The sequence below is a fragment of the Aedes aegypti genome, chromosome 2 (genome assembly GCF_002204515.2).
Source record: "Aedes aegypti strain LVP_AGWG chromosome 2, AaegL5.0 Primary Assembly, whole genome shotgun sequence".
Classification (NCBI taxonomy): Eukaryota; Metazoa; Arthropoda; class Insecta; order Diptera; family Culicidae; genus Aedes; species Aedes aegypti.
Window position 1 is genome coordinate 335,189,472 of NC_035108.1, and position 25,674 is coordinate 335,215,145.

The window sequence follows — 25,674 nt, forward strand, 5'->3', positions numbered from 1 at the left end:
ATCACCGCCGCAAATTTATCCGCGCTTGCAGATTTCGACTTTGAATTCAGCATCGGTGGTCAAGAAGCAAGCCCGCTAGGAACGAAATACCACAGGCCCTCTGAGTTGCTGATCCGAGGAGCTGCTTCTAACCGAGCGTCGGACTTGTGAAATCGCTCAAGATTTTAAATGTGAGCATCGTTTGCAGATTTCGACTTATGCCCGGTAATCAACAATCCGTTGCTCTTGTGCGCCATCCACGTCACGTCATTTAGCTGGTTCGTCGTATAAGCAAATCGGCGCTTTTCAGGGCCATCAAATGTGTTGAAAAGAGTTGAAAGAATAATATTTTCGACCTTATTACATCTTATATTTCTCAATCAATCTCACAGCTTCATACAAAATTTAATTTGTCAGGAATAATTGAAGGCACGACAATTTGATACTGTATTCGTGGACGCTGCTGCAGTGCCGTCACAACATTTCACAACGATTGTAAAATAGAGTGGCATTTCCAACAGCTTCTTAGACTTGCCATATTTTATGAGAACATATGTAACAAAATTGCGACATATTTAGAATGCTTCTGAAAAGAAATTCTCATTGAACAATTTTCATCATTTTGGCACCCATGGATCAGAAATTTTCCTTCATACAAAAGAAAACTATTGTTTATCAATAGCTAACCATTGAATATTAGGAATTTTTCTACGAATCGACTCCATTAATTCGTCCCCTTAATGCTACAACTAGATAACTCGAAAATTAAAATTTTGAGATGTGCAACTTTGAAAGTATGACCGTTTAACAAGGTGATGGTTAATCGCAGAGATTATGATTGAAAAATAATCTTTAACTTGTGTATTTTGAATCACACGCTTAAGACCTGTGGATATTTTGCAGATCTAATTAAGAAAAATGTTTTGACATATTGAAGTCAAAAATTTCAAATTTCGAGTTATCTAGTTGTAGCATCAAGGGGACGAATTAAAACTATTGATTTTCATGAATAAACTATTGAAAAATCGATAAATATCATGTCTTATAAAAGCATATTTTTCTTGTGTATTCCTAGCACAGACATCATTGCTCGATATCTTAGCCACTTTCGTCATGCAAAGGGAAACGCCCCTTTCGGCCTTCTTCTTACTCCTCTTTATTCTATCGTGTTCAGTCGAAGCCAACCCGCGACATCAGTCAATCGTCGACCAGCAACCGGAGAAGGACTCCTATCGGAATAAATTTTACACATTCGTCGCTGCCGCTGCTTCTGCTCTTGTTTATTCTCAACCCAAGCTAAATGCTGCGGGTGAAGTCGCTCATCATGGCCATGGGCATCCAGCTACACCATCAAATTCGTGGAGAACTCGTCTAGAAACCTTGAAAATTGCCGTCGGAGGAGTGAGCAAACCAACGAAAACAACGAAGCACAAAATTACCGACTGCATTTCGATTTAATCGTCTTCGGTAATCTTTTGCTGTGTTTCTGTCTAACAATGGATTGATAACCCAGTTCGATCGACGGTGACTAGCCCCAACCGTCCTTTTCAGGACGACCATTTCATTTTGAAAGAGTTGTGAGAATTTTCTACCGTGAAGAGTGACATTACTGGTGATTGGATGTGATTGATTCAGATTTTGGTCAGTAATTTGCATGCAATCATTCATCACGGCTAAATAATGCTTCTGGAGAATCACAGTGTCAAGAAATAAAATTCCCATTGTGTGCGCGGTCAAGTAAATCGCGAACGGCACTTGAATTAAGAATCTATCACGGTTTGCCTCGCAATTAGTGATGATTGAATGATGCCGTTGTCGTCTTCGCATGCTAGAGCGATCAGTATCAACTTGGCGAACAAAGAGCTAAAACTTATCAGCAACAGCTTTGTTGACGTTTTGATTTGGTAAGAAATTGTCGATCGAACCGAAATACACACACAGAGAAGACTGCAAAAATGCTAACGCCGCCCGACCCGAGCGACGGGAACCTAGATAAACTTTGTTTGCCATTTATCTCCGTTGAAAACTTATCATTCGAAATTACAATTGATAACTAAATATTAATTATTCAATAGTGGCCCTGTAAAGGGTTGTTGTTTGAAATTGTGCTTCAATGCAATTTAAGCGCCTTCGCCACGGATACGACGAGCCAGCTGGATGTACTTCGGCATAATGGTGACACGCTTGGCTTGGATCGCGTACAGGTTGGTATCCTCAAACAAACCTCTGGAATCGCAGAACTGAAAATTTAATGGGTTGTGCACTACATATATATAATGCTAGTGATACATTTTTCGCATCGATATATTGAGTGGTACTTGAGATTAACTTTTCATATGGAGAGGGTGATTAAAACACCGTCCCGTGGCCTTAATCAAGAAGTCCTGATCTATTTCACCGCCAGCAACAACGATTGCTGTGGCGCACAAGATTCGCAAACTCTGCACCTGTTATGATGTGGAGCTGGGCTTGTCAGATGATTATGGTGATCAGCGCAAAGCCGAGATCACTATAATGAATTGTCGGGCTCTACTGGTTTGCTTCTCCATTTCTCCGGATACCACAATGAAGCAGAAGAAGTTCTTTATGGTGCGAAACTTCTCCGAGTATCAAAAGGAGACCATGCCAATCATCGTGACAGGTAATTTCAACATCGATTTGAGCAAAGAGGAGAACACAGAGTTAGCGGACTTCATGGACAAGAGCCTCAACCTCACTATTCGGAATCCACTAAAGCAACCAATCTTAGTGGATCATGAATGGACCTAACGTTCAACCGGTATATTTGGAGAGCAAAAGATACCGCTCATGCTTCATCTTCCATCGACCGGTTCTATCGGTGTTGAAGTGTTAACCGGACCAACCAAATAATAACACTCAATGTCCATAATAGATCAGAATTAACATGCAACAAATAGTTTGAAAATTGATCAGATTTTTTGTCAGTACCTAGAAATCTTTCATAAGTTCGTGACGGTCCTAAATCAGGAAATAGAAGAAGCTAACGTTATCCAACGTCAACTTGGCGGTCGTATCTCGGAAACAACCTCTTACTTTTTTTTTCGGATTTTCTCCAGGAATTCTTCAGAATTTCTCTAGTAATTCTTTTGGAATCCTCCGGAGTTCAATTAGGAATTTTCCAGGAGTTACTTCTGAAAATTAAATACATTTCTTCCGGGTAATCATCCAGAGTTCCTTAGACAATTTCTCATGAATTTCTCCGGAAATTCCTCTAGACATCCTCCAGCGATTCCTGCAGAGTTCTTCATGAAATTCCTTCGGAGTTCCTCCTGGATATTTTTAAGTTCTTCCAGAAATTCCTCTGGATTTCATAAAGCAATTCCTTGGAACTTCCTCCGGATTTCGACTGAAAATTCTTTCAGAAACTCCTCTGGAGTTCTTGCAGAACCTTCTCTTCTTTTTCCAGCGATTCTTCTGGATTTCATCTGGTAATACCTGGAAAGTTCCTCTGGAGCTCCACCGGGAATTTCTTCGTATTTTGTATTTAGTTTCTGCAAGATTTTTTTTTTGTGTTCCTCTAGAAACGTGGAGTTCCTACAGAAATGCACCCGGAGTTTCTTCAGGAACGTATCCGGAGTTCCTCTTGGAATAGCTTAGGGCTCATTCACAAATTTCATAACGCTCTAAGGGGTGGGTGTGTGTCCTTGTGGTGTTATAGCTCATACAAAATTTGTAGAATATTCATACAAAAAGCGTTATCAGGGTGGGTGTCAAAAATTACCATTTGTGCCGTTATGAAATTTATGAATAAACCCTTAGGAGTTTCTATAGAATTTTGTCCTGAATTCCTCCGGAAATTTCTTCAGAGTTCCTTCAATCTTCCCCTGGAATTTCATAGCAGTTCTTCTGAAAAAGTCTCCGGAGCTGCATCTAGAATTCCTTCGGAGTTCTGCCGTAAAATCCTTCGGAATTCTTCCGGAAATTCTTTTGAGATTCATCCGGGTACACTTTCGGGAGATTTTTTCCATGAAATTTTCCGGTTTTTTCAAACAAGAGCTCTTCCGGGGATTTCCCAATGGATTCCCCCGATGATTTTTTTAAGGATTTCTCCAGGGATTTTCCCCCAAAAACATTCAAGGATTCTCTTCACGAATTTTTTTGGGGATCTCGTCCAGAAAATCTTTCGGGGATTTCATAAGAGAATTTTCGCTAGACATTCTTTTGGGATATTTTCAGAGAATTCATCCTGATTTTCCTTTAGGGATTTCGCTGGGGATTTACACTAGGAATTTCTCCGGAGATTTCCTCCAAGAGTTCCTACGGAGATTTCAATGATTCCTCAGGGGAATTCCAATTGCAATTCCTCCGGAAATTTTCGCCAGGAATTCCTCAGGGGATTACCAATCGCTATTTTTTCGAGCATTTTCTTAGGAATTCCTCGGAAAATTTCGTTAAGAAATTCCTTCGGTATTTCCTCCGGGGATTTCCTCTTCTCCAGGATTTCCTACGGGAATTTCAAGGATTTCTCCGAAGATATCCCCCAAGAACTCCTTCGGACATTTTCTCCAGGAATGCCTCAGGGGAATTGCATATAAAATACCTCCTGGGATTTCGTTCAGGGCTCCGCCTGAAATGCCTCTAGAGCTCCGCCATGAATGCTTCGAAGTTCTTCCGTGAATTTCTTTGGAGTTCATCCAGGCACTCCTTCAAAATTCCTGTGGGAATTCCATAGGAGATCCACCGGAAATTTCTCAGAGTTTAATTCCAAAATTCATCCAAAGTTTTTCTCGTTTTTTGTCCGGAGTTCCTCCACCGTACTTCCTTTAGGAATTTACCCGTGAGTTGTTCCAAGAATCCCGCTGGAAATTCCACCAGGAATTCTACCGGAGTTCCTCCAAGAATCCCACCAAACGTTCCTCCAGGAATGCTCTTAGGAATTTTGCACGATCCCCCCGGGAGTTATTCAGGAATTCCCCCTTCATTAATTCCTCTAGGAGATCCTCCAAGAATTTCTGAGGATTCCGTTCCCAGGAGATCCTCAAAAATTTTTATCGGGAATTCCAAACAAGCATTCCTAAGTCCGTCTCCTAGGTCGTAATTCTTCCGGAAATTACGAGACAAGTTCCACCGCTACGCAGATTTAAATACGCAAAACGCCAAGAATTCCTTAGTCCGCCAGGAACTCCAAAATAAATGAACTCTGCCAGGAATCGCATTCCTCCGGTGGTTTTTACGTGAATTTCTACAATTTTGATTTGTTTTGTTTATCACGTTCGAAATGGATCAGGAAAATAAAACAACCGATGTATGCGCGTGAAGTTTGGTCTATTTTTACTGGTCTAATAAATGTTGACAGGTCCATTTTTAGAATAAATTTGAAACAAAAAATGGACCACCGGTGAAGTTGCCCTAACTTTGATAATTGGTATGTGTACAAGCACCCTGTTCGATATGATGCAAATCGCTCGCCAAATCGATGCACACTTGATCCGCTCACCTAAATCGTCCTAAGCACCCGACGCTCGAAGACTCAAAGTGTTTGCAGGTCCTCCTCGAGCATCGTCCACGTTTCATGCCCGTAGAGGACTATCGGTCTTATCAGCGTTTTGTACATGGTATATTTGGTGCGGATACGAATCAGAGCCTTCCTTAGCCGAGTGGTTAGAGTCCGCGATTACAAACAGGGTTGCCATTATGCCAGATTAATCTGGCACTGCAAGACTTTTGACGTTGGATAACGTCTTACGGCAACATATGGGGGTACAATTCAGAAAAACGAAAAATGGTCAGGTTTTGACCGCTAATAACTCAGTCATTTATCGATAGATTTTCAACATTTATCCATGAATCGATTGGAAATTCATCTACGCGTCGATCCAAATGGAGGACACTATTGATTATTAGCAACAAACTATTGAAAAATCGTAAAACGTTGACCCCTTTCTTATCTAACCAATCACGTTCAAGCACATTTTCGGTTCCGCTTCCCACTATAAAAGCGCACCGCACCCTGCTTCTTCCCTCATTCTTCTTTTTGCCGTCAGACTGTGAACACGGTCGGCGAGCGAATTTCGAGAGTCATTCGCGTCCTCAGTTCAGTTTTCAATAGGACGCGAATACAACACGCATTAGAACCGAAGAACCACGCATTTCGGAGCCGCAGCAACTGAAGCCGCTCATTTGAGTGCACCAGCCAGCATAATCGTTTTCGGCCAGAAATCGTCGCTACCAGCCAGTGCTCCGCTGTCATTGCCATGCGGGAGGCTAGCGCGGTCATTCTGGTTCATTAGATCGAGCGGCACAGCCGTCACCGTCCGTGTAATATTCCCTATTTTATTTTATTGAAATTATTTTGTTTTTATTTGAAAGCAGGAGAGATAAGATATAGAAATGTGTGTATCATCACAGAAGAAACGATGAAATTATCACATACAACCAAAGCGAAGTTTTATTATTATTTATATAGAAATTTGCACAGTTGACAAATGTTACGGGAGTTTTTTTTTTCGATTGAAATTACTAATTGATAAGTTATACAAATTGATTAATATTCATGAAAACCACTAATAACTTCAACACTTCACTTTTCTTTTGCAAAATCACATTATTTTACAAATTATACTTAATTATACGATATTTTTTTTATACACATTTTGTACGGATATGTTCAATTGACTTCTGCAAAAAAAATAGTTCAGTTCCTTACGTTATTCTTTTTTCCGTTCAACCTATGCAGAAAATAGGTCCCTGATAAAATCAGAATGCGCACTTCATAACTTAGATGAATCAGCTCGAAATGATCATAATCTTTGAATCGGATAAAATAGATGAAACACTTTCTATTACATTCAAATACTTCCATCGAAGCAATCTGTTTGAATTCAAATGCAAAACAAAATATTCACTTGAAAGCCTGCATCGCGCAACTCAAATAGTTGAGGTGATGCTGGTGTTCAATAAGAGCAACAACAAGAACAGAGAGAAACATTGCTGCTTCAGCGAGTAGTGAAGCGGCTAATGCATATTAATGTCATATTTCCTCTTCAATCAGATTTCTATTATTCATAGAAAATACCACATTGCTGTTTACTTACAGATGCCTTTTTATCAGATTCAAACTTCACTCCACAATCACTCTGAATACATATTTTCACACGCGGTTTAAGAAGCACTAGACACAAACACATTTCCTAGTGGACACTTCCGCTTGCTATCGAATCCAGGCTCTCCAGGAAAAACGAAAATTTATTTAAAACTCCTGGCAGGATCGCCAGATGTGAAACTCAGAATCGTTGTTGGCAAGCGGGAGCACCACGAAGAACCTTGCATTCCATTCTGACATTACTATAGGAGTGAGGCGTCGAAGTTGTGCCATGCCTACTAGATCGTTTGATGTCCGATCCGATGTTACATTCTCGGAGTTCTTTCAACAGGCTTTTGATTGTTAACCATCATAACAGGGTTGGAAGACAAGATCTATGGCAATGTTCATTCAGTACCACACATCCTCCCTCTTCTCAGGAAAAAAAAAAGTTTGAAGTGATGAGTTTTCATATCGTTTCCGTCATCACGAAAGCTTTCAGGAATTCAGGATGTATATTTCACATCGCTAAGAACTTCACCGATGTATACTGTTTCATATCTCAACTGTTCACTTGTACATGCGACTTTGAAACATTTTTCCGCTGTAGGATACCCACACAATCAAAACGGCGTTGAAATTATTGATCGGTTGAATGTCTTTCCATACATTAGAAACGGCAAGCTAATTATATGAAATGACATATCTAAGACGAATTTTGGACAAAATATTGCTATTAATAAACTGACATATATGCGTTCAACAGAGTAGCATCAGTGTTTGACTTTCATCTTGTTGTACATTCAATCCACCGTACTTTCACGGAAATACTCACTCAAAGACTTGTTTGACTGCTGTTACTTGTTTTGATATAACATATCTACTAAGTTACTAGCCACCCGACTAAGGGTACATAACAAAATTATATCAGCATATGTTATTATGTTATAAGTTTTTTTCGAACATAAGTTGTTACAAACTTGATGCAGGATGTTGTTAAAATAACTAAAATTATAACAAAAAGTGTATGAATAGTAACATAAACATAACAAAATGTGTTTTAATTCTATCAAAAACATATCAAACCAAGTTATAATGTTTGATACAAAGTATCAAAATTATAATACTGTTCGATATACGATAATATTGTATATTATTGAAATGCATAACTATCTATTTATTTTGTTATAAAGTTGTTAAAAATGAACAAAAAAATATCTCAAAGGGAAATAAAACACATTATGTTATATTTCTGTTTTATTATGTTCTATGGATAACGGAGCCTAACAAAATTATATCATAATATGATATGCATATCATATTCTGATAAAATTTTATTATGTTTTTGTTACAAGCCTCTAGTCGGGCATCATTGGGCTTACATATCTTATTCTATAGATACATTTTCGACCGCCAGTCGCGCATGCATGTGAACATCAATTTTATTAGGAACCAATTTGTGACTAGTCGCGATAGCAAGTGTACACCACCATTACTTAGAGCAAATATACGACCACCAGTCGAGTTAACAACATCAATAGCAGTTACTATGAACAAGTATGCGACCACCAGTCGCGGTAGCAAGTGTACACCACCATTGCAAAGAACAAATATACGACCACTAGTCGAGCTTACAACATCAATAATACTTGCTAGGAACAAGTATACGACCACCAGTCGAGTTAATAACATCAATAGCAGTTACTATGAACAAGTATGCGACCACCAGTCGCGGTAGTAAGTATACACCACCATTGAAAGATTAGAACAAATATGCGACCACCAGTCGCGCTAGCAATATCAATAACATTGATTGCTAGGAACAAGTATGCGACCACCAGTCGAGTAAATAACATATTCATTGCAACCATCTGTCGCGTTAAAGACAATCAAATACCAAACCAAATGCAACCACCAATCGTGGCAATAATACTGTTTTAATTGCAACCACCAGTCACGTTAAGGACATTTAATTTTTTTGCATTGCATACACCAATTGTGTTAAGGGCATTTTTTCCATAGCAACCACCAGTCGCGTTAAGGATATTTTTTTCAAACATGTTATTATTATTTTTTTTAACATGGCATTTTTTTAGAAATAATAATGAATTAAGTAGATTTGAATAGTTTGGATCTCACCGGTTATCGACACAAAATTCACAAATTTCACCGATTCAGTATGCTTCACACTTAACTTGTTTGTTAAACATTACGAGATACACAATGTACTGAAGCAAATAGGAAAGAAAACAATCATGTGCATTATTGGTCAAATTTGACCAAAACATCGATAATACTGAATCGATTAAAATTCGATTCGTCCTTTGTATCGATTTTATTTAAATCGATTCGATTTCTTCACTCGTAAGCAAATTTACAAAAACAACGGCTCAAAATAAGATCAAATCCCTTGTATTAGGATTTCATGTTGTTTCAACATCAAAAAATCGATTAATTGGAACGAAAAATCTTCTTTTGGAACACCAATTAAAAATCGCCCATGGTTAGGAATATTTGCACACACTTACATTCATTTTTCACCCTATTTTATTTTATTGAAATTATTTTGTGTTAATTTGAAAGCAGGAGAGATAAGATATAGAAATGTGTGTATCATCACAGAAGAAACGATGAAATGATCACATACAACCAAAGCGAAGTTTTATTATTATTTATATAGAAATTTGCACAGTTAATAAATGTTACGGGAGTTTTTTTTTCGATTGAAATTACTAATTGATAAGTTATACAAATTGATTAATATTCATGAAAACCACTAATAACTTTAACACTTCACTTCTCTTCTGCAAAATCACATTATTTTACAAATTATACTTAATTATACGATATTTTTTTATACACGTTTTGTAGGGATATGTTCAATTGATTTCTGCAAAAAAAATAGTTCAGTACCTAACGTTATTCTTTTTTCGTTCAACCTATGCAGAAAATAGGTCCCTGATAAAATCAGAATGCGCACTTCATAACTTAGATGAATCAGCTCGAAATGATCATAATCTTTGAATCGGATAAAATAGATGAAACACTTTCTATTACATTCAAATATTTCCATCGAAGCAATCTGTTTGAATTCAAATGCAAAACAAAATATTCACTTCAAAGCCTGCATCGCGCAACTCAAATAATTGAGGTGATGCTGGTGTTCAATAAGAGCAACAACAAGAACAGAGAGAAACATTGCTACTTCAGCGAGTAGTGAAGCGGCTAATGCATATTAATGTCATATTTCCTCTTCAATCAGTTTTCTATTATTCATAGAAAATACCACATTGCTGTTTACTTACAGATGCCTTTTTATCAGATTCAAACTTCACTCCACAATCACTCTGAATACATATTTTCACACGCGGTTTAAGAAGCACTCGACACAAACACATTTCCTAGTGGACACTCCCGCTTGCTATCGAATCCAGGCTCTCCAGGAAAAACGAAAATTTATTTAAAACTCCTGGCAGGATCGCCAGATGTGAAACTCAGAATCGTTGTTGGCAAGCGGGAGCACCACGAAGAACCTTGCATTTCATTCTGACATTACTATAGGAGTGAGGCGTCGAAGTTGTGCCATGCCTACTAGATCGTTTGATGTCCGATCCGATGTTACATTCTCTGAGTTCTTTCAACAGGCTTTTGATTGTCAACCACCATAACAGGGTTGGAAGACAAGATCTATGACAATGTTCATTCAGTACCACACAGAGATGGCTGAAGAAACTCGACGAAAGCCGCTTGTTGAAGCGCACATCGTCATCCGCACCGCAAATCTCATCGGGCGAGGAGGATTGAAACCAGTGCGCCGTCAAAATGTGTCCGTGTTACGCAAATTCAATAACTCAATCGGCCCTTTTGAGAGCCAACAAATGTGTTTTAAAGAGTTATTTGTATATTCCCTAATGTGTTTACCACATACTTGCTATAATCTCTTAATTCATCTCATAGCATCATACAATAATTACGAATAATTGACAATACGGCAATTTGGAGCTGTTTCCGAGGATGCTGCTGCAGTGCCGTCGGGTTGCAATAACAGCATGATGCTAATCTGTACATCCCTTACCCTGCACACGATCCGCAAACTCTGCACCAGTTATACACGGAAAAAAATTCTGTGGTAAAAATAACTATTTTAGCTGACTACGCCCATTCTTAAAACTACCATGGAAATCCAGACCAATTTACTATGTTTACGGTACACCACACCGCATTACTGGTACATTTGACAGAAAAAATTACAACAATCTGAATCCAACTACAGACATGGTAAAATCAAGCGCATTTCTGGTCTGCTGAAAATTGTCGGTGCGAGCGCTTAAGTTAACCCCCTAAAATGGTAGTTTTTACCGCACAATTTTTTTGCGTGTAATGTAGAGCTGGGCTTGACAGATGATTATGGTGAAATCTGCGCTGCCGAGATCACTACAATGAATTGTCGGGCACTACTGGTTTGTCTCTACATTTCCCCGGATACAACGAAGAAGCAGAAGAAGTTCTTCATGGCGCGGAACTTATTCAAGTATCAAAACGAGACCATGCCAATCATCGTGACAGGTAACTTCAGCATCGATATGAGCAAAGAGAAGAACATGGAGTTCGCGGACTTCATGGAGAAGTACTTCAACCTCAAACTGGCTTCGGATCCAACTAAAGCAACCATTCTTAGTGGATCATGTGTGAACCTAACGTTCACCCGGAATATTTGTTTGGAGAGCAAGATTTACCGCTCATGCTTCTTCTTCCATCGGTGTTGAAGTGTTAACCAACCAACAAACAAACCAAACGGCCCTTTTCAGGGCCACAAAATCAATGAAAAAGAGTTATTTTGAATTAATACATTTGAAAAACAATTCTTCAATATAATCGCCTAAGCTTCTGAATACATGTAAAGTGATTATTTTGTATTAACACAAAATAATAACACACAATGTCTATAATAAATCAAAATTGACATGCAACAAATAGTGTGAAAATTAATTGGATTTTTAGCAAAAGAAATGTTTCATAAGTTTGTGACTGTCTCAAGCCAGCAAATAGAAGAAGCTAACGTTATCCAACGTCAACTTGGCGGTCGTATCTCGGAAACAACCTCTTACTTTTTTTATCGAGGAAAAGATAAAAAGACAAACTACTCATTTTGCAAGACATTTTCAAATTAAGCCAGACTTTACAGACCGACGCGTAGCCATTTTTGTATGTTCATTTACACGCTTTTCAAAACAATAGTTTAATGAGAACCTGTTGTGAAAACATGAAGCAAATTGATGCAACCGTTTTTGACTAACGAGTTTTTCTGTACAGCGGGGTTTCGCTGGTGTGACCACAACTGTCTTCCAACTAGCGAATCCTACCCGTTAGTTGGAACGACTAACAGGAGATGAAAATGCTCCAGGCTCACGTATATGGAGTGCAAATCGTTTAGAAACACATTTTTGATATATATGGAGAATACAATGCGTCGGCTCTCAGATATTTTTACCTCCACTTTTGACATTGGAGTGCTTTTAAGTTGGATTTGTTCCAACCAGAGGACACCCAACTATCGAGTCATTCCATGTAGCGGAGGCCGAACGATCGAATCTCCACTGTTTTTGGTTCCCTTACATACTTAATACCTGAGACGAGACTCGCGAAGACGGTCTTCTTTTTCTGTGATTGCTGAGTTTTTTCTTAATCCACTTTGTGTTTATACCTGGGAGGGAGGCACCGATACTACACACGAAATATAGAACAATGTTTGTTTGAACTGACTTTCGACTTTTCCTGACAAACATGGAAAAAGGGCCACAGTTTTCTATGCACTAAATATTCATTTTTATTGGAAAAAGTAAATCGATGCGTTTTTCAATGCTTTATATTCAATCCAATTGAAAGGTGCTCACGTGAAATTATTTGCATTGTGTGCATGAATTGATTTTCATTCGATTTTTGTCACTTTTGACGAAATGCGAAAATGTGATTTAATCTGTTACGCGCTTTTTCCATGTTAGTCCAATGTTTGAGATCTGGGCTCACAGTGACAGTTCGTGACAGCGGAATCTCGGCTCACTATGACGTACAGAAATTTTGTATTGGTTTCTCCCTCCCAGGTTTATACCAATCATGCGTAAGCCGTTCAAGCCCTCAAATGACCCTCTCAACAAAGAATGATTGCGTTTGCATCACACCGAATCATAAAAAGCCTTTTGAGTGAAATTTCATGCCAGAAAACGTAGCAGACATTATAAATAACTAATCTCGTGTTTAGATTTAACAGCAACTTTAGAAAAAAGTAATCTGTCGACTGTGTTTTTAATAAAAGTTTATTTTGAATACAATACTTTTCACTTTTGCTGCCATAAAACGGCGGGCTGCATCTGACGTTTCATGACAGCGGAATCTGGGCTGCGTATGACGTACACGGGAAAAAAATCTGTAGTAAAAATAATTATTTTAGCTGACTACGCCCATTCTTAAAACTACCATGGAAATTCAGACCAATTTACTATGTTTACGGTACACCCCACCGCATTACTGGTACATTCGACAGAAATAATTTACAACAATCTGATTCCAACTACAGACATGGTAAAATCAAGCGCATTTCTGGTCTGCTGAAAATTGCCGGTGCGAGCGCTTAAGTTAACCCCCTAAAATGGTAGTTTTTACCGCACAATTTTTTTTGCGTGTAGATATTTTTCCTCTTCGCGAGTCTCTCTCAGCTTAATACTCCCTTACTCGATATTCCATTTCTCGATATCGAGTTAGAGAACCATAATAAAAGTTTGTTTTCATGGCTAACTCGATGGTCCTTTGGATCGCAGTTGCACTGGTTTTGTGTTCTGTAACTGTAACTCGCTAACTCGATGGTTCCTTCAATATTTAGTTACGGGGAGTTGATTGTAATTTTCAGTTTACTTGAAGATAACTCAATGGATCTTTATGATTTTTAGAGAGAAACTTCTCAATATCTGACATTGCTTAGCCAATATTTTTTATGAATTGAGTAAAAACAAAATGACAGCAAAAGGAGGTTTATATGGGAAATGTTGGTTTCGCTAGGAATTTCGGAATATTTTCAGAACCAAGTAATGAATGATCAAAATCGACAGAGGTTCTAATACTAGATGAGTTTTTTTTAAACTGAAGAAAAAATGGTACAAAGCTATCGAATAACAAAAAAGGGATCGCGATTTAAATACTGTTCTGTAAAATAATATGCTGCCAGTAGAGGGGGTATCCTAGAGACTTTGATTGCTTTGCGATAGTGTTTTGGAATTTTAATTTCATTTTTCCTAAACACTCCCGTTCATTGACAAATTGACGGTAGGTAGTAATTCAAACTTTGTCCAGATCAACTTTACTAGAGCGCAGTTCTCATTTATTAACTTGATATAAAAAACTTTTTCACGGATTCATGGTTTTGGCCTTAATTTTTAACAATCATAAGAATCTGCCAGAATCAGACTTATATTATGAACACCACAGCTGAAATACTAGAATGTATGAATACAGCCTTATGCATTTAAAAAAAGGCAAGCTCAAGTTTCAGTGCTGAAGTAAATTTAGATCAATTTTTCTATATCAATTTTTTTTTTGTTACTGTCGAAATATGGATCTAAAAGCATACCTGCACAATGCTGTCTGCCAGATTTTGCAAGACTTTTTATTTTTAACTCGCCAGACATTTTCCAAAATCTACTGGCAACCCTGGTTACAAAGCAAAGCCATGCTGAAGGTGCACGGAAAAAAATTCTGTGGTAAAAATAACTATTTTAGCTGACTACGCCCATTCTTAAAACTACCATGGAAATCCAGACCAATTTACTATGTTTACGATACACCCCACCGCATTACTGGTACATTTGACAGAAAAAATTACAACAATCTGAATCCAACTACAGACATGGTAAAATCAAGCGCATTTCTGGTCTGCTGAAAATTGTCGGTGCGAGCGCTTAAGTTAACCCCCTAAAATGGTAGTTTTTACCGCACAATTTTTTTTGCGTGTGTAGGCTGACCATAAGCTAACAGGATAAACACGGGACAAATGAAGAACAACTAAAACGGGACAGCGCCGCCGCCGACTCATTTTACGTCACGCCGATGCCAATAGAGGCATCGGCAGCGCGCCATACGCCGATCAACAACGCCGCCGATTTTGTATTTTCAAGCCGATAAATATTCAAGCACAAAAAGATATAAAAATATTTTAGAAATGCCCTAGGAAATAATAACCCAAGTAACCACAAGCATTATAACATTGCACGTATTCTACTGCATATCAACACCATTGATGCAACATTGCTTTTGTTCAACAAATTTCAAGAGCTGTCAAGCAATAAAGCATTAACCCTACATTACCAATGTATCAATGCACTAACATCACTTTATAAATTGTACTGCTGCATTAAAATTACTTTATAAGTTGCTTCATTGCTTTATCGTCCTTTTTGCATTAATTTAACTGTTGTAACTAATAGGGCAGCCCCCTATCCGGCATCAATGAGACCCCCTTCTACACAGCCTCAGGGTCGGCATATGCGCGTGATAATCCGCGACCAAGAAAACGCTTGAATATCCACTTTGCGACACTTAAACCCACTTTATTGACTTTTCTTGCACACAGGTACCTTTATTTCCTCCCACTTCCTTACAGCCTATCTCCTACCTTCCACTTCCTCATCTTCTCTTCTTCTGGTGGCGGGGCCCCTTCTTCGTTCCGCTACCACACCTTGTTTCGTCGCCGCCGGTTCGCTCCTCTCCTCGGTTGGGCTGCGACCGCGGCTCTTCTCCCTACTTCCTTCCTCCTGTCATCACCTTACTGGGCCTTGGCTTGAAGGTGTAGCGTCGCTGCTAACAAAATGGCGTGCACAGATGCGACAGAAGGCACTTCCTCGCTCGTTTGGCAGTCTCGGGTGTAACGGACGAGCACTGCAGCGCACTTTGAGGCGGTAGGACCAATCAAGGTCTTCGGGTCTACTACGCGCACTCCAGCCTACGGCAAGGCAACGACCAAGGTTACTCCAAGGTCACTAAGGGTATTCTAAGGATAAAACCAAGGGTCCTGCCGGTATTTGGAGGACAAATGGGGGGGGTGTTTTAATTATGGGGACGAATGGGGGCTCTTGTCGAGGGTCTGTTACCTGGATGCTTCCAATAATTCACACTATCCACACTTACTCTTTTCACAACTCTTTCTACTCTTTACAAATTTCCTTAACTTCCGACAGGCTTGCATAAATCTCTTGCTTAATAATTGGCTCGATAATGATCCAGAGCAATGGTGGATATCCTTTTCAGAGCCCTCGATCTAGAGTTTCCCGCAGTTTCCTAAATTCGCCCCATCATGGCTCCTTCTAGACCACAATGGCCGCCCATTCTGCTCGTCCAGCGATGCCTGGTGGTGAGTAGCGGAACTTGTTTCGATGTGGCTGCATGCTGTCCAGTGGGCGATGGGTGGTGATGCTCACGAATACTCAAACACCTTCTTGGTTTTTTCGTACAAACTATTTTCCGTGTAAAAACACTACATCGCGAAAATCTCAAAAATCTCGGACAGACAAACACACCACTGGTTACATTGCAAAAGTGCCCTTTTCCACTTTTAAACTACTTTAATGGTAGGCTTATGGCAATGCAGCTGCATTATTTATGCAATTATATAATGCTCCATGGTTACTTGGGAAGGTATCTTTACGGAAAATTATACATAAATGCGCCAAGGAATTATCAACTAATCCTACAGGAATTCTTCAACGTATTCCATCGATAATCAATTCAGAGATTCTTATAAGGATACCTTCTGGAGTTTCTTCAGGAATAAATATATTTTATACGTGGATTTATTTGGAAATGATTCCAGGAATTCTACCAAAACTTCTTGCCAAAGATTTAGTTCTTCTAAGATTCCTCGGGAAATTTCGCAAGGTTCTTTTTCCGGTGGTTCTCCCAATATTTCTTCAAGTGTTTGTTCGGAACAAATGTAGGTATTTGTGAAGGAATTTTTCTGCAGAAGCTATACCAGACTTTCTTCTATTAATTCCTCCGAGGAACTTTTCCAAGAAATCCTTGTTTCGAAATGTTTTGTGTAGATTCAGTCAAGAGTTTCTTCATGAATCGCTTCAAAAATATTTTGAAGAATTCCTCAAGAGCGTTTCTCCTGGAATTCAAGCATTTTTAAGTATTTCATTGCGAATTGTTCAAGGAACGCCTTATTTGCTTCAGTTTTTTTCCGGGATCAATGCATATTTATTTTTTGGGATTTTAATTCATGGATTATCATTGATATTCCTTCGTGAATTCTTGAGACATTTACATACGAAACAGTCCAAAAATAATTCCTGGAATATACCCATGCAGTCCTAAAAAGAAAAAAAAAACATGCATAAGTTTTTCCAAAAACTCTCCAGGGATTTCTTCAAAAATTTCTTTAGGATTTTCTGTATACAATTCACCAGGAACCACTCCGAAAGCTACACCAGGTATTATTCTATACATGCCTCTAGATGATCATCTAGAAATCATTCCAAGAATTCATTCCTGAGGTTCTTTCAGAGATTTTGTCAGTAATTATGTGAAGTGAAAAAAATGTCCTTTTTCAAATTTCTCGAAATTTTCATTCAACGCCCAAGTAACATTTTTAGTTTTTTCACATACTACAAGCTGTTGTTACCACCATATTGTTAAAACTCATTTTAGAACTTATTAGTTTTAACAACCTTAACAAAACTTTGATAAAACTCCGTTAAACCCCAAGAGGCCCACACTATACTGCCCATAAACGCATGTCAATCCCATGTTTGCTGGATTTCCTATTTACATGGGACAACTATGCGTTTTTGGGCAGTATAGGAGGTTGTTAAAACTATACCTTAAAACCGTTTCTAAACTTCTTAGTTTTGTATAGTATGAATACATCTACCCTTGTGGTGTACGTTAAAACATACATAAGAGCTATTGTATAGCCTTGTTGCGCTCAACTAGCGGTATTGAATCTTTTGCGATATCCTAAAACACGGAATAAAACCGATGTTAAGCGCCCGAAGTTATGTATCTCCCATAGGTTCTGAGAAAAATCCAACATCGGCGAGGAACTAACTTCTAACTTTTTACCGCGCCGACAATACATTTCGCTCATGCTCATTCCACTATTGACTTCGCAGCACCAATCTGGAGTTCGCCGGTTGTACTTCCGAAGCGAAGTTTTGAACGAACTAACTGTCATTGCTCTGCCGGCTCGGCTTTTATCTCGACTGTTTTTGAAAACAGTCCAACATCACGTCGACGGAAGAAGTTTCACTACAACGGAGGATTTGTCAGTTCGAGCGCGCCAAAATCCTTCCGATTGAAAATGTGTTGGCGGTGCTTAAGGTGCAATTGTTTGCTATCCATAAATGATTATCAATTTTGCAGTTTGCGGGGTGTGATATCGGTTCTACCAGACAGAGATGAACTGAAAGTGTATCAACATGCCTGTTGCTAGCAAGCATATGATCCGATAGATCACCGAATGACCGATATGATATGAAATAGAAATATTTTCTTTTCAACGATAGTTTGAACATAGATTGTTCATGGATGCCACGATGAGTCTATCGTGTGTTACCTTAAGTTCGTTGATAAAGAAGAGGAAAATGAGCGAAGTTCTCTTTTTGAATTTTATCGGGATGTAAAAGCTCATGCTGCTGGCCAGAGCGTTAATGATTAACGGGTACCAGTGATTGATTAAGGTGAAGATGAATCGAAGCCAAACCTCAAATTTTCAAGAGCACAAATCTGGAGAACCGAACATCCGATTGAGCTGAAAACCTAATCGATTGGTCACCACTAGTGATTAAATTTAATTTTACTATGATTAATGATTAAAATTTTTGAAGTTATGATTAATGACTTTGATTGATTATTACACCAAGGTATGATTAATGATTATGATTAATGATTAAATTTCAATTTTAAGTGATTAATGATTATGATTGATGATTATGATTAATGATTATGATAAACCCTTACGTGCCTGATGTCAAAAATGATCAAAATTTTTGATTTCACAATAATGTTTCTCAACCGTCTTTTAACTAAATTTCGCAATTTCTTCAGGATCAATCACAGAATGATTCCAGTTTTTAGAACTAGAAAATTTAGTAGGAATTTTCTAATGAGATCTCTGTCACTCTTTGAAAAAATGGAGAAATATTTTTTTAACTGTTTTGTAAATTAATTTCCATTTTTCCTTGACTTTTTTTGAATCAAGTTCGTTCTTAATCGTTTTACCATGGGAACCAGATACAGTTGAATCTCCATGAGTCGATACTCAAGGGACCATCAAGTCCCGGGAGTAATTTTACGAGATAGGATCAGCAAATAGCAATACTAAGAAAAATGTGCATTTGAATCATATAGATATACCACAGACAAACAGACGTAACACTTAGAACAAATCTCGATCCAAATCATAGTCGCGAGGATATGTACGCCCAATGCTATAATTAGTATGTTTGGCCGACGGGCCAACAGATGGCGGTAGTGTGTAAACGTCTAACGCGAACAAAAACGATGCGAGCGCTGCGGGTGGTGGATTGGCCACCTACCATATTTTGAATCGAACGTTGAAAAGGTGGTCGATGGACAATGATGAGAGTGTGACGTCTGTTTGTCTGTGGATATACGATTGCCTAGTAGTGTGTGAACTAGAGCGTTAAATATTAATTATAAATTTAGTCTCGATTTGCGATTAAACATTGTGATTATTTTGCTATAATGATGTTCAAATGATTCAAATGATGATGTTTATGTATGAGATTTGTCGTTAATCATGAGTAATATGATTCATTATCCAGTGTATAACGCGTTTGTTGCATACTTCACTTAGCCAATAAATGATTTATGTTTAATCAATGAATAATCAATAATTAATCATAACAACAATGATTAAAAAGCTTTAGAGATTCTCTAAGCGTCTTGAAGTATGCAAATTATATGTCAAAAACTAGAAATTGAATAGCTTGCTGCAGTTTTGTAGAAAAAATAAAATTGAAAAGCTTGCAACATAAATTATTGTTTATAAAAAAAAAATCATGATTAACTTAACGTTCTGGTCCAAACAGTGGGTGATGTTAGATTGCAAACATCAAACATTTACGAAAACGGAGTGAGAATAGTTTGTCAGTATTAACACCTAATATCTACATTTTTAAGTTTATAACTGTAGCTCATAGAACACTAAGGTGAGAGGTAGACTTCCAGTGGGAACGTAATGGCAAATGAAAGAAGCGGCTACTAAGAAGTAAAAGGATTTGAATTCTAAACTTGTTACCAACTCAGTTATTGGGTCATCAAGTGGCTCGGTAGCTTATTTGGTAAAGCGCTCGTCTAGCATACAGGGTGTCCGCAAATTATCCGTACAAACTTTGAAGACATGTCTCTATATAATCAAGCACAGAGTTGGGAAAAGTTCTAAGATTCATACTACAGTAGGCAAGCGTAGCGAATCACAGTCACCGGAGCCAGTGAAACTCAAGTGTATCGCTGCTGTAGGCAAAATGCCTTGAAAATAGCAAAACACCCGTTGCTAAGGGCAACCCAGAACTACTGGAGAAAAATGTTCTATTTCCCGTTGCATTTCCCGCATTTGCAGCCTTCAATGACACTCCTGATTTAGAAAATGCATGTACCCAACATAGGCTACTTGATGAGATTCACAATTTTGAACTACTGTATTAGGAGAGCCACGTGATTTTCGCAAAAACTCAAGCCTACTACTATTACCATTCCCAGCACTGATCAAGCATAATAAATTAAATATTCTTGCATGGTTTTAACCATTAGCTTATTATATTCTTATGAAGTAAGTTTGACACATTTCCGAATTCAAATATTTGTAAAACCAAGCCTAATGTGTTGAGGTGTCTTAAAGGGAGCAGTATTTCGAGCTTTATGACGGAAGAGAAATGTCCATAGAACTCATTGTATTTGAACCGTATGATTTTCTTTTTCCAGTCCAACTTGAAGCCACCAAACTGTAGGTTACATCAAATTACCGGTACCGTTCAAATTAGCGGGGGTGCACGGTATAAGTTTGTGATTAATGATTAACATTTTTTATTAATCATAATCATTAATCATTAATCATGATTAATTTTATGATTAAGGGGACACGGGAGACCGTGTTATTTTCCCTATCTTTCGTCTCACTCTAACAATTATCATCAAAACATTGTGGAAGGAAATCTCGAGTTTTAATGGACCGATAAAGCTGAAAATGTATCGGGATGTGCACTACATATATAGAATCATAGTGATACATTTCCGCATCGATATATGGAGTGGTTCTTGGGATTTGCTTCTTGAAATGAATAGGGTGATTATGATGACGTCCCGTGCGGCCTTAATCATTAACGCTCTGCTGCTGGCTACGTAAGTTGGCGCCCTTACTGGAAGGTCTATCATGTCCGAGAGTAGCGTCCCGACCGAGCGATGAGCGAGCGTCGATCCTTTACGGCGTCGCGTCGCTAAACAAACGTTTTCCTCTCTTGGGTGTTTTCAAATGCACACAAAATGCACAGCGCAGCAGCAGCAGGCTACCGTTGCTACGTTGCGCGTTGCTGAGAGACGCGGCTGGGATGAGAGTTTGTTGTGTTTGCTGCTTTCCAGTCTGTCAACCGTCGAAAAGAAAGAACAGAACGGCCGAAGAAACTGCTTCAACTTTTCCATCCCAACCTGATGCTCAGTTTCATTTTGCAGCGTGTGACGTTCGGTTCGTTATTAAATTGCGTTGATCGCGGTTTATAAGCTACTGAAGTACCAGTTCTCTTGTTAAGTCAACACCCATTTACATCTGCTCCCGGTTTTTTAGCAGCGCAGCGCGTAACAAAGTGCTTCGAGTTTTTAACTTGGTTGCTTTTAGAAGTTAACAGTTTTTAGTGAAGTTTTTTTTGACATCGTGCATTTAGTGGTGTCGTTTGTGAGTGAATTTTTGAACGAGCATCAGCTATAGCGGTAAGTAAACTAGAAAATAAACAATCCGCAGATGGGATACTTCGGTTGGGAATCTGCCCTTCTCTTTGTTGTTGCGTTGCGATCTCCCGATGGATGGATAGATGGAAGGGTCGAACAATAACCCGCTATCGAGTCGAGGGGGACCCATCTTGTTTCAGATGTTTCTTTCGATTTTTGTTTGTATTTGTCCGCCGACAAGCACCACATTATGATTACCTACATTATAATTTATAAAGGCATATGGAATTGCGTTTTGAACAAACTGGAGCAGATGGATTCACATCAGGCCTTCACATGTTTCTTGTCGTATCATGTAGTTTCTTGATCCACCATGGTGCATTAAATTTCATAGTAACACTTTTGAAGCAGCTACCATGCCAAAATCCGATCCAATCTTCAGAAGTATTGGACAATACATTTGCACATTTTTATATTTTCCATACAAAATTACAACTTTTGGTAGTCTAGATTTCCGTTTTTTAATTAAATTAAAAAAATGGAATTTTTGCCTTTAAACAACTCTCTGATACTCTTTGAAGTATGACTGAAATGTATTGAATTCATTACAGAAAAAAGCTTCAGGTTATTTGTAGTTCGTCATTCAAATTTCAGCCAACCCGGACTACCAGAACCTGAGATCACATCTCCAAACTTGGTCCTTTTTTACAGTCAAACCTCCATTGATCGATATCTGAAGGAATCTCATGGAAATTTCGAGTTATGGAACAGACATTTTTTGGAAAGCTTTTCGAAGGAACCTTCATAGTTGCCATGAAATGTTTTTGTATGGTTCCATGAGTTTATATCGAGTCATGGAAAATTGACTCATGGAGGTTTCACTAAATGTAAAAACAACATTTGTTTGCTAACTTCTGTCACTGATTGTTCAGTCAACTCTCCCTTCCTCGATATTTCGTATATCGAGTTAGAGAACCTTAGTGAAAATTAGTCTTCATGGCTACCTCGATGGTATCTCATATCGCAGTTGCACTAGTTTTGTGTTCATAACTCGATAGTCCCTTCAATATCGAGTTATGGAGAGTTGACTGTAATATGAATTTCATCTTATTTTTGAGTATATTTTTTCCAATCACGAGTTCAAAAGTAATAACGATTTGACTAAGTTTGACTAACTATAAGGATTTATCTGAAAACATGAAAGCCATACATAGCTGTAGGGATTATAAGAAGTGCAAAAGAAAATATAATAGAAAAAGATAGAATATACAGTCGACTCTCCTTAACTCGATGTTCAAGGGACCATCAACTTATAGAATTATCGAGTTATAGAATATACCGAATCAAAAAATCACAAAATCGAAAGAATAAGGGGCCTATTTTGTAAAACGAGCAGATTCATGTGACTCGTCTGTATTCATTGTCGATCAAAGCAAGCATGCATATATTTCAGATGTCACCCGTCGACTCTATAAAATAGACCCCTAAATTTTTGTATTTCTAATACATATATGATCACTTCTGAATGAAAGCAATATTATTTTGGTGATAGTATTTTACAAGCCTATTATTTGAATACTTTTTTTGAAATGCTCGAAAAATAACGTTATTTTTACTGAAAATATTTTTTTTTATTTTCATGTTTTTCAACTCTTGTTACAACTTGCTAGTACAGGTTGGACTCGATTATCCGGAGTATCGATTTTTTTTTTACTCCGGATAATCGAATCCTCCGAATAATCGAATCACTAAGAAAAAAATTGAAATTTTCGATAAAAGAATTTTAATATTATCTTTTTTTCGTTGTTTTATTTATATGATGCGGTGGCGTAGCCAGAAATTTTTTCGTTCAATAGAACCCGTGCCTTGTGAGTTTTTTGAAAAAATGGCCGCTTCCTGCAACAGCCACTGTCATTGGCAAACTTGTTCATCTCGTCATTGCTGGAGGCACCATTATTTCAACTATTTCTAGAGAAAAATCTTTCTGTAACAGTCATCGTTCGCATCTTACGTTTGTTGATTCAATACAAGTCTCCATTTTTAAGTTGGGTTCCATGACTGGGAAAGATGACATTTTTCGTATTATCTCAGACCAAGAAAATAAATTGAGTTGGCGTGGGGAAAATAAGCATAAGCATAAGCATAAGCATTGATGACCGTACAATTCGTAGTTGCTACTCCGTGATTGACCAGAATAATCGAAGTTGCACAAGGAACCAACAGATGTAGCTTGGGAGTAGCTTTCCATCTTCAATGTACACTTTCGAGAACTCCAAACATCATAAAGTCAATAACGGCGCCGGCCACGTCCTTACGGCCATCGGGGAAAGGAAGGATAATGAGTGTGACATCCATTGTTACTAGAGACCGAGATCACCTCTGCATCTCCATGGTTGTCACAGGAAGGAATTTGTTAGTGGGAAGGGTTTAAAAGCTACATAATCAGGATTCACCTTGGTAAGTGATGCGATTAATGCAGCCTCAATTCAAAAAGTCACTAAAGACAACGTGAACCTATTGTTAGTCGACACTTTTGGTGCCGAACCATTCAAAGATGTTTCAGTAATTACAAGAAATAGGTAAAAGGAAATGTACGTACTGTCAAACATAAACAAGAGTTTTTGTCGACACTTATAGTGACGAACCATTCATATTCTGTTGTATAAATACATAAAAGTGACGTTCCTATCGTTGTCATGCTATAAATATTGTTTTAAAGACACCGACACGTTAATACTTCCAGTGGACGATTTGCCTTTTGATGAAAGCACCACACTAAAACGAACTAGCATACAACACCCAGTGGCACAGTCGAAAATCTTTCCTGATGAAAAGTTTTCCAGACTGAAGAGGGAACTCAACCGGCACTCTTTGACTCGATTCGATTAAATGCTTAGTAGCACCAATCGCACGACCACGGAGTCCACAATATGTTTCATATTAATCAAACATTTAAGATAAAAGCATGTAACGGGCTCACCAAATTAATCATCCATCCGTGACTGGCTGCTCAGTCGATACACGCGATACACACACAAAACTTCATTCCGGCAACGCAAAACCCGAACTCGAGCTCGATACTTGCTCATCTCTTTTCCGGACGTAAATTTTCAAAAATCTAAATCGATAATCGTGTCACAAACGCTGCCTAGATTCACTAAAACACAGCTCAGGATCAACTCAATTGAGTTGGCGAGGGGAAAATACTTGAAAAACGCATCGAGCTAGCGAAGATCGAGACCTCCTGATTCTCCCCCTTAGTTACGCCCATGTTATCTTTAACATCTGTTAAATTTGTACGGTTCCCTTAAGCAAACATTTAGGTATTAGGAACTGCAGGAAATTGTAATAATATTTCAAATGAGTTTGGCTCCGTCATGCCTTATGCGTAATGAACAAATGCTGCTCCTGAAAGTTAAACCAATTTAACAGTATAATAATCTACATATAAGTAAATAAATCAAAGTAAATAATCTTTGATAATAATAGTTGATTTAAATGAACATCAACTCTGCGTTATCATGTTGACCCTGTTGGCAAAATAATGTAAAATATGATTAATTACAAAAATAAACAAGCGAAGATAAAAAAAACTTCGGAATGAAACATTAAACTATAGTTAGTTTGGCATACAACGTTCTCTCCATAAATCGGAGGAACGTTGTATGCCAAAATGATTGTGTTTTACTTAGTTGTTTATTACGCAT

General features: G+C 38.1%; 1 protein-coding gene across 1 annotated transcript in view; it reads left to right on the forward strand.

Annotated features, from left to right (window-relative positions):
* Positions 1–21,677: 21,677 nt before the first annotated feature.
* Positions 21,678–25,674, forward strand: part of LOC5576861 (stathmin-1-A) — a 200,102-nt gene continuing 196,105 nt past the window's right edge. The window contains exon 1 of the mRNA XM_021846012.1: positions 21,678–22,009. The gene's annotated coding sequence lies outside the window, so the exon portion shown is untranslated. The remainder of the gene's footprint in view (positions 22,010–25,674) is intronic.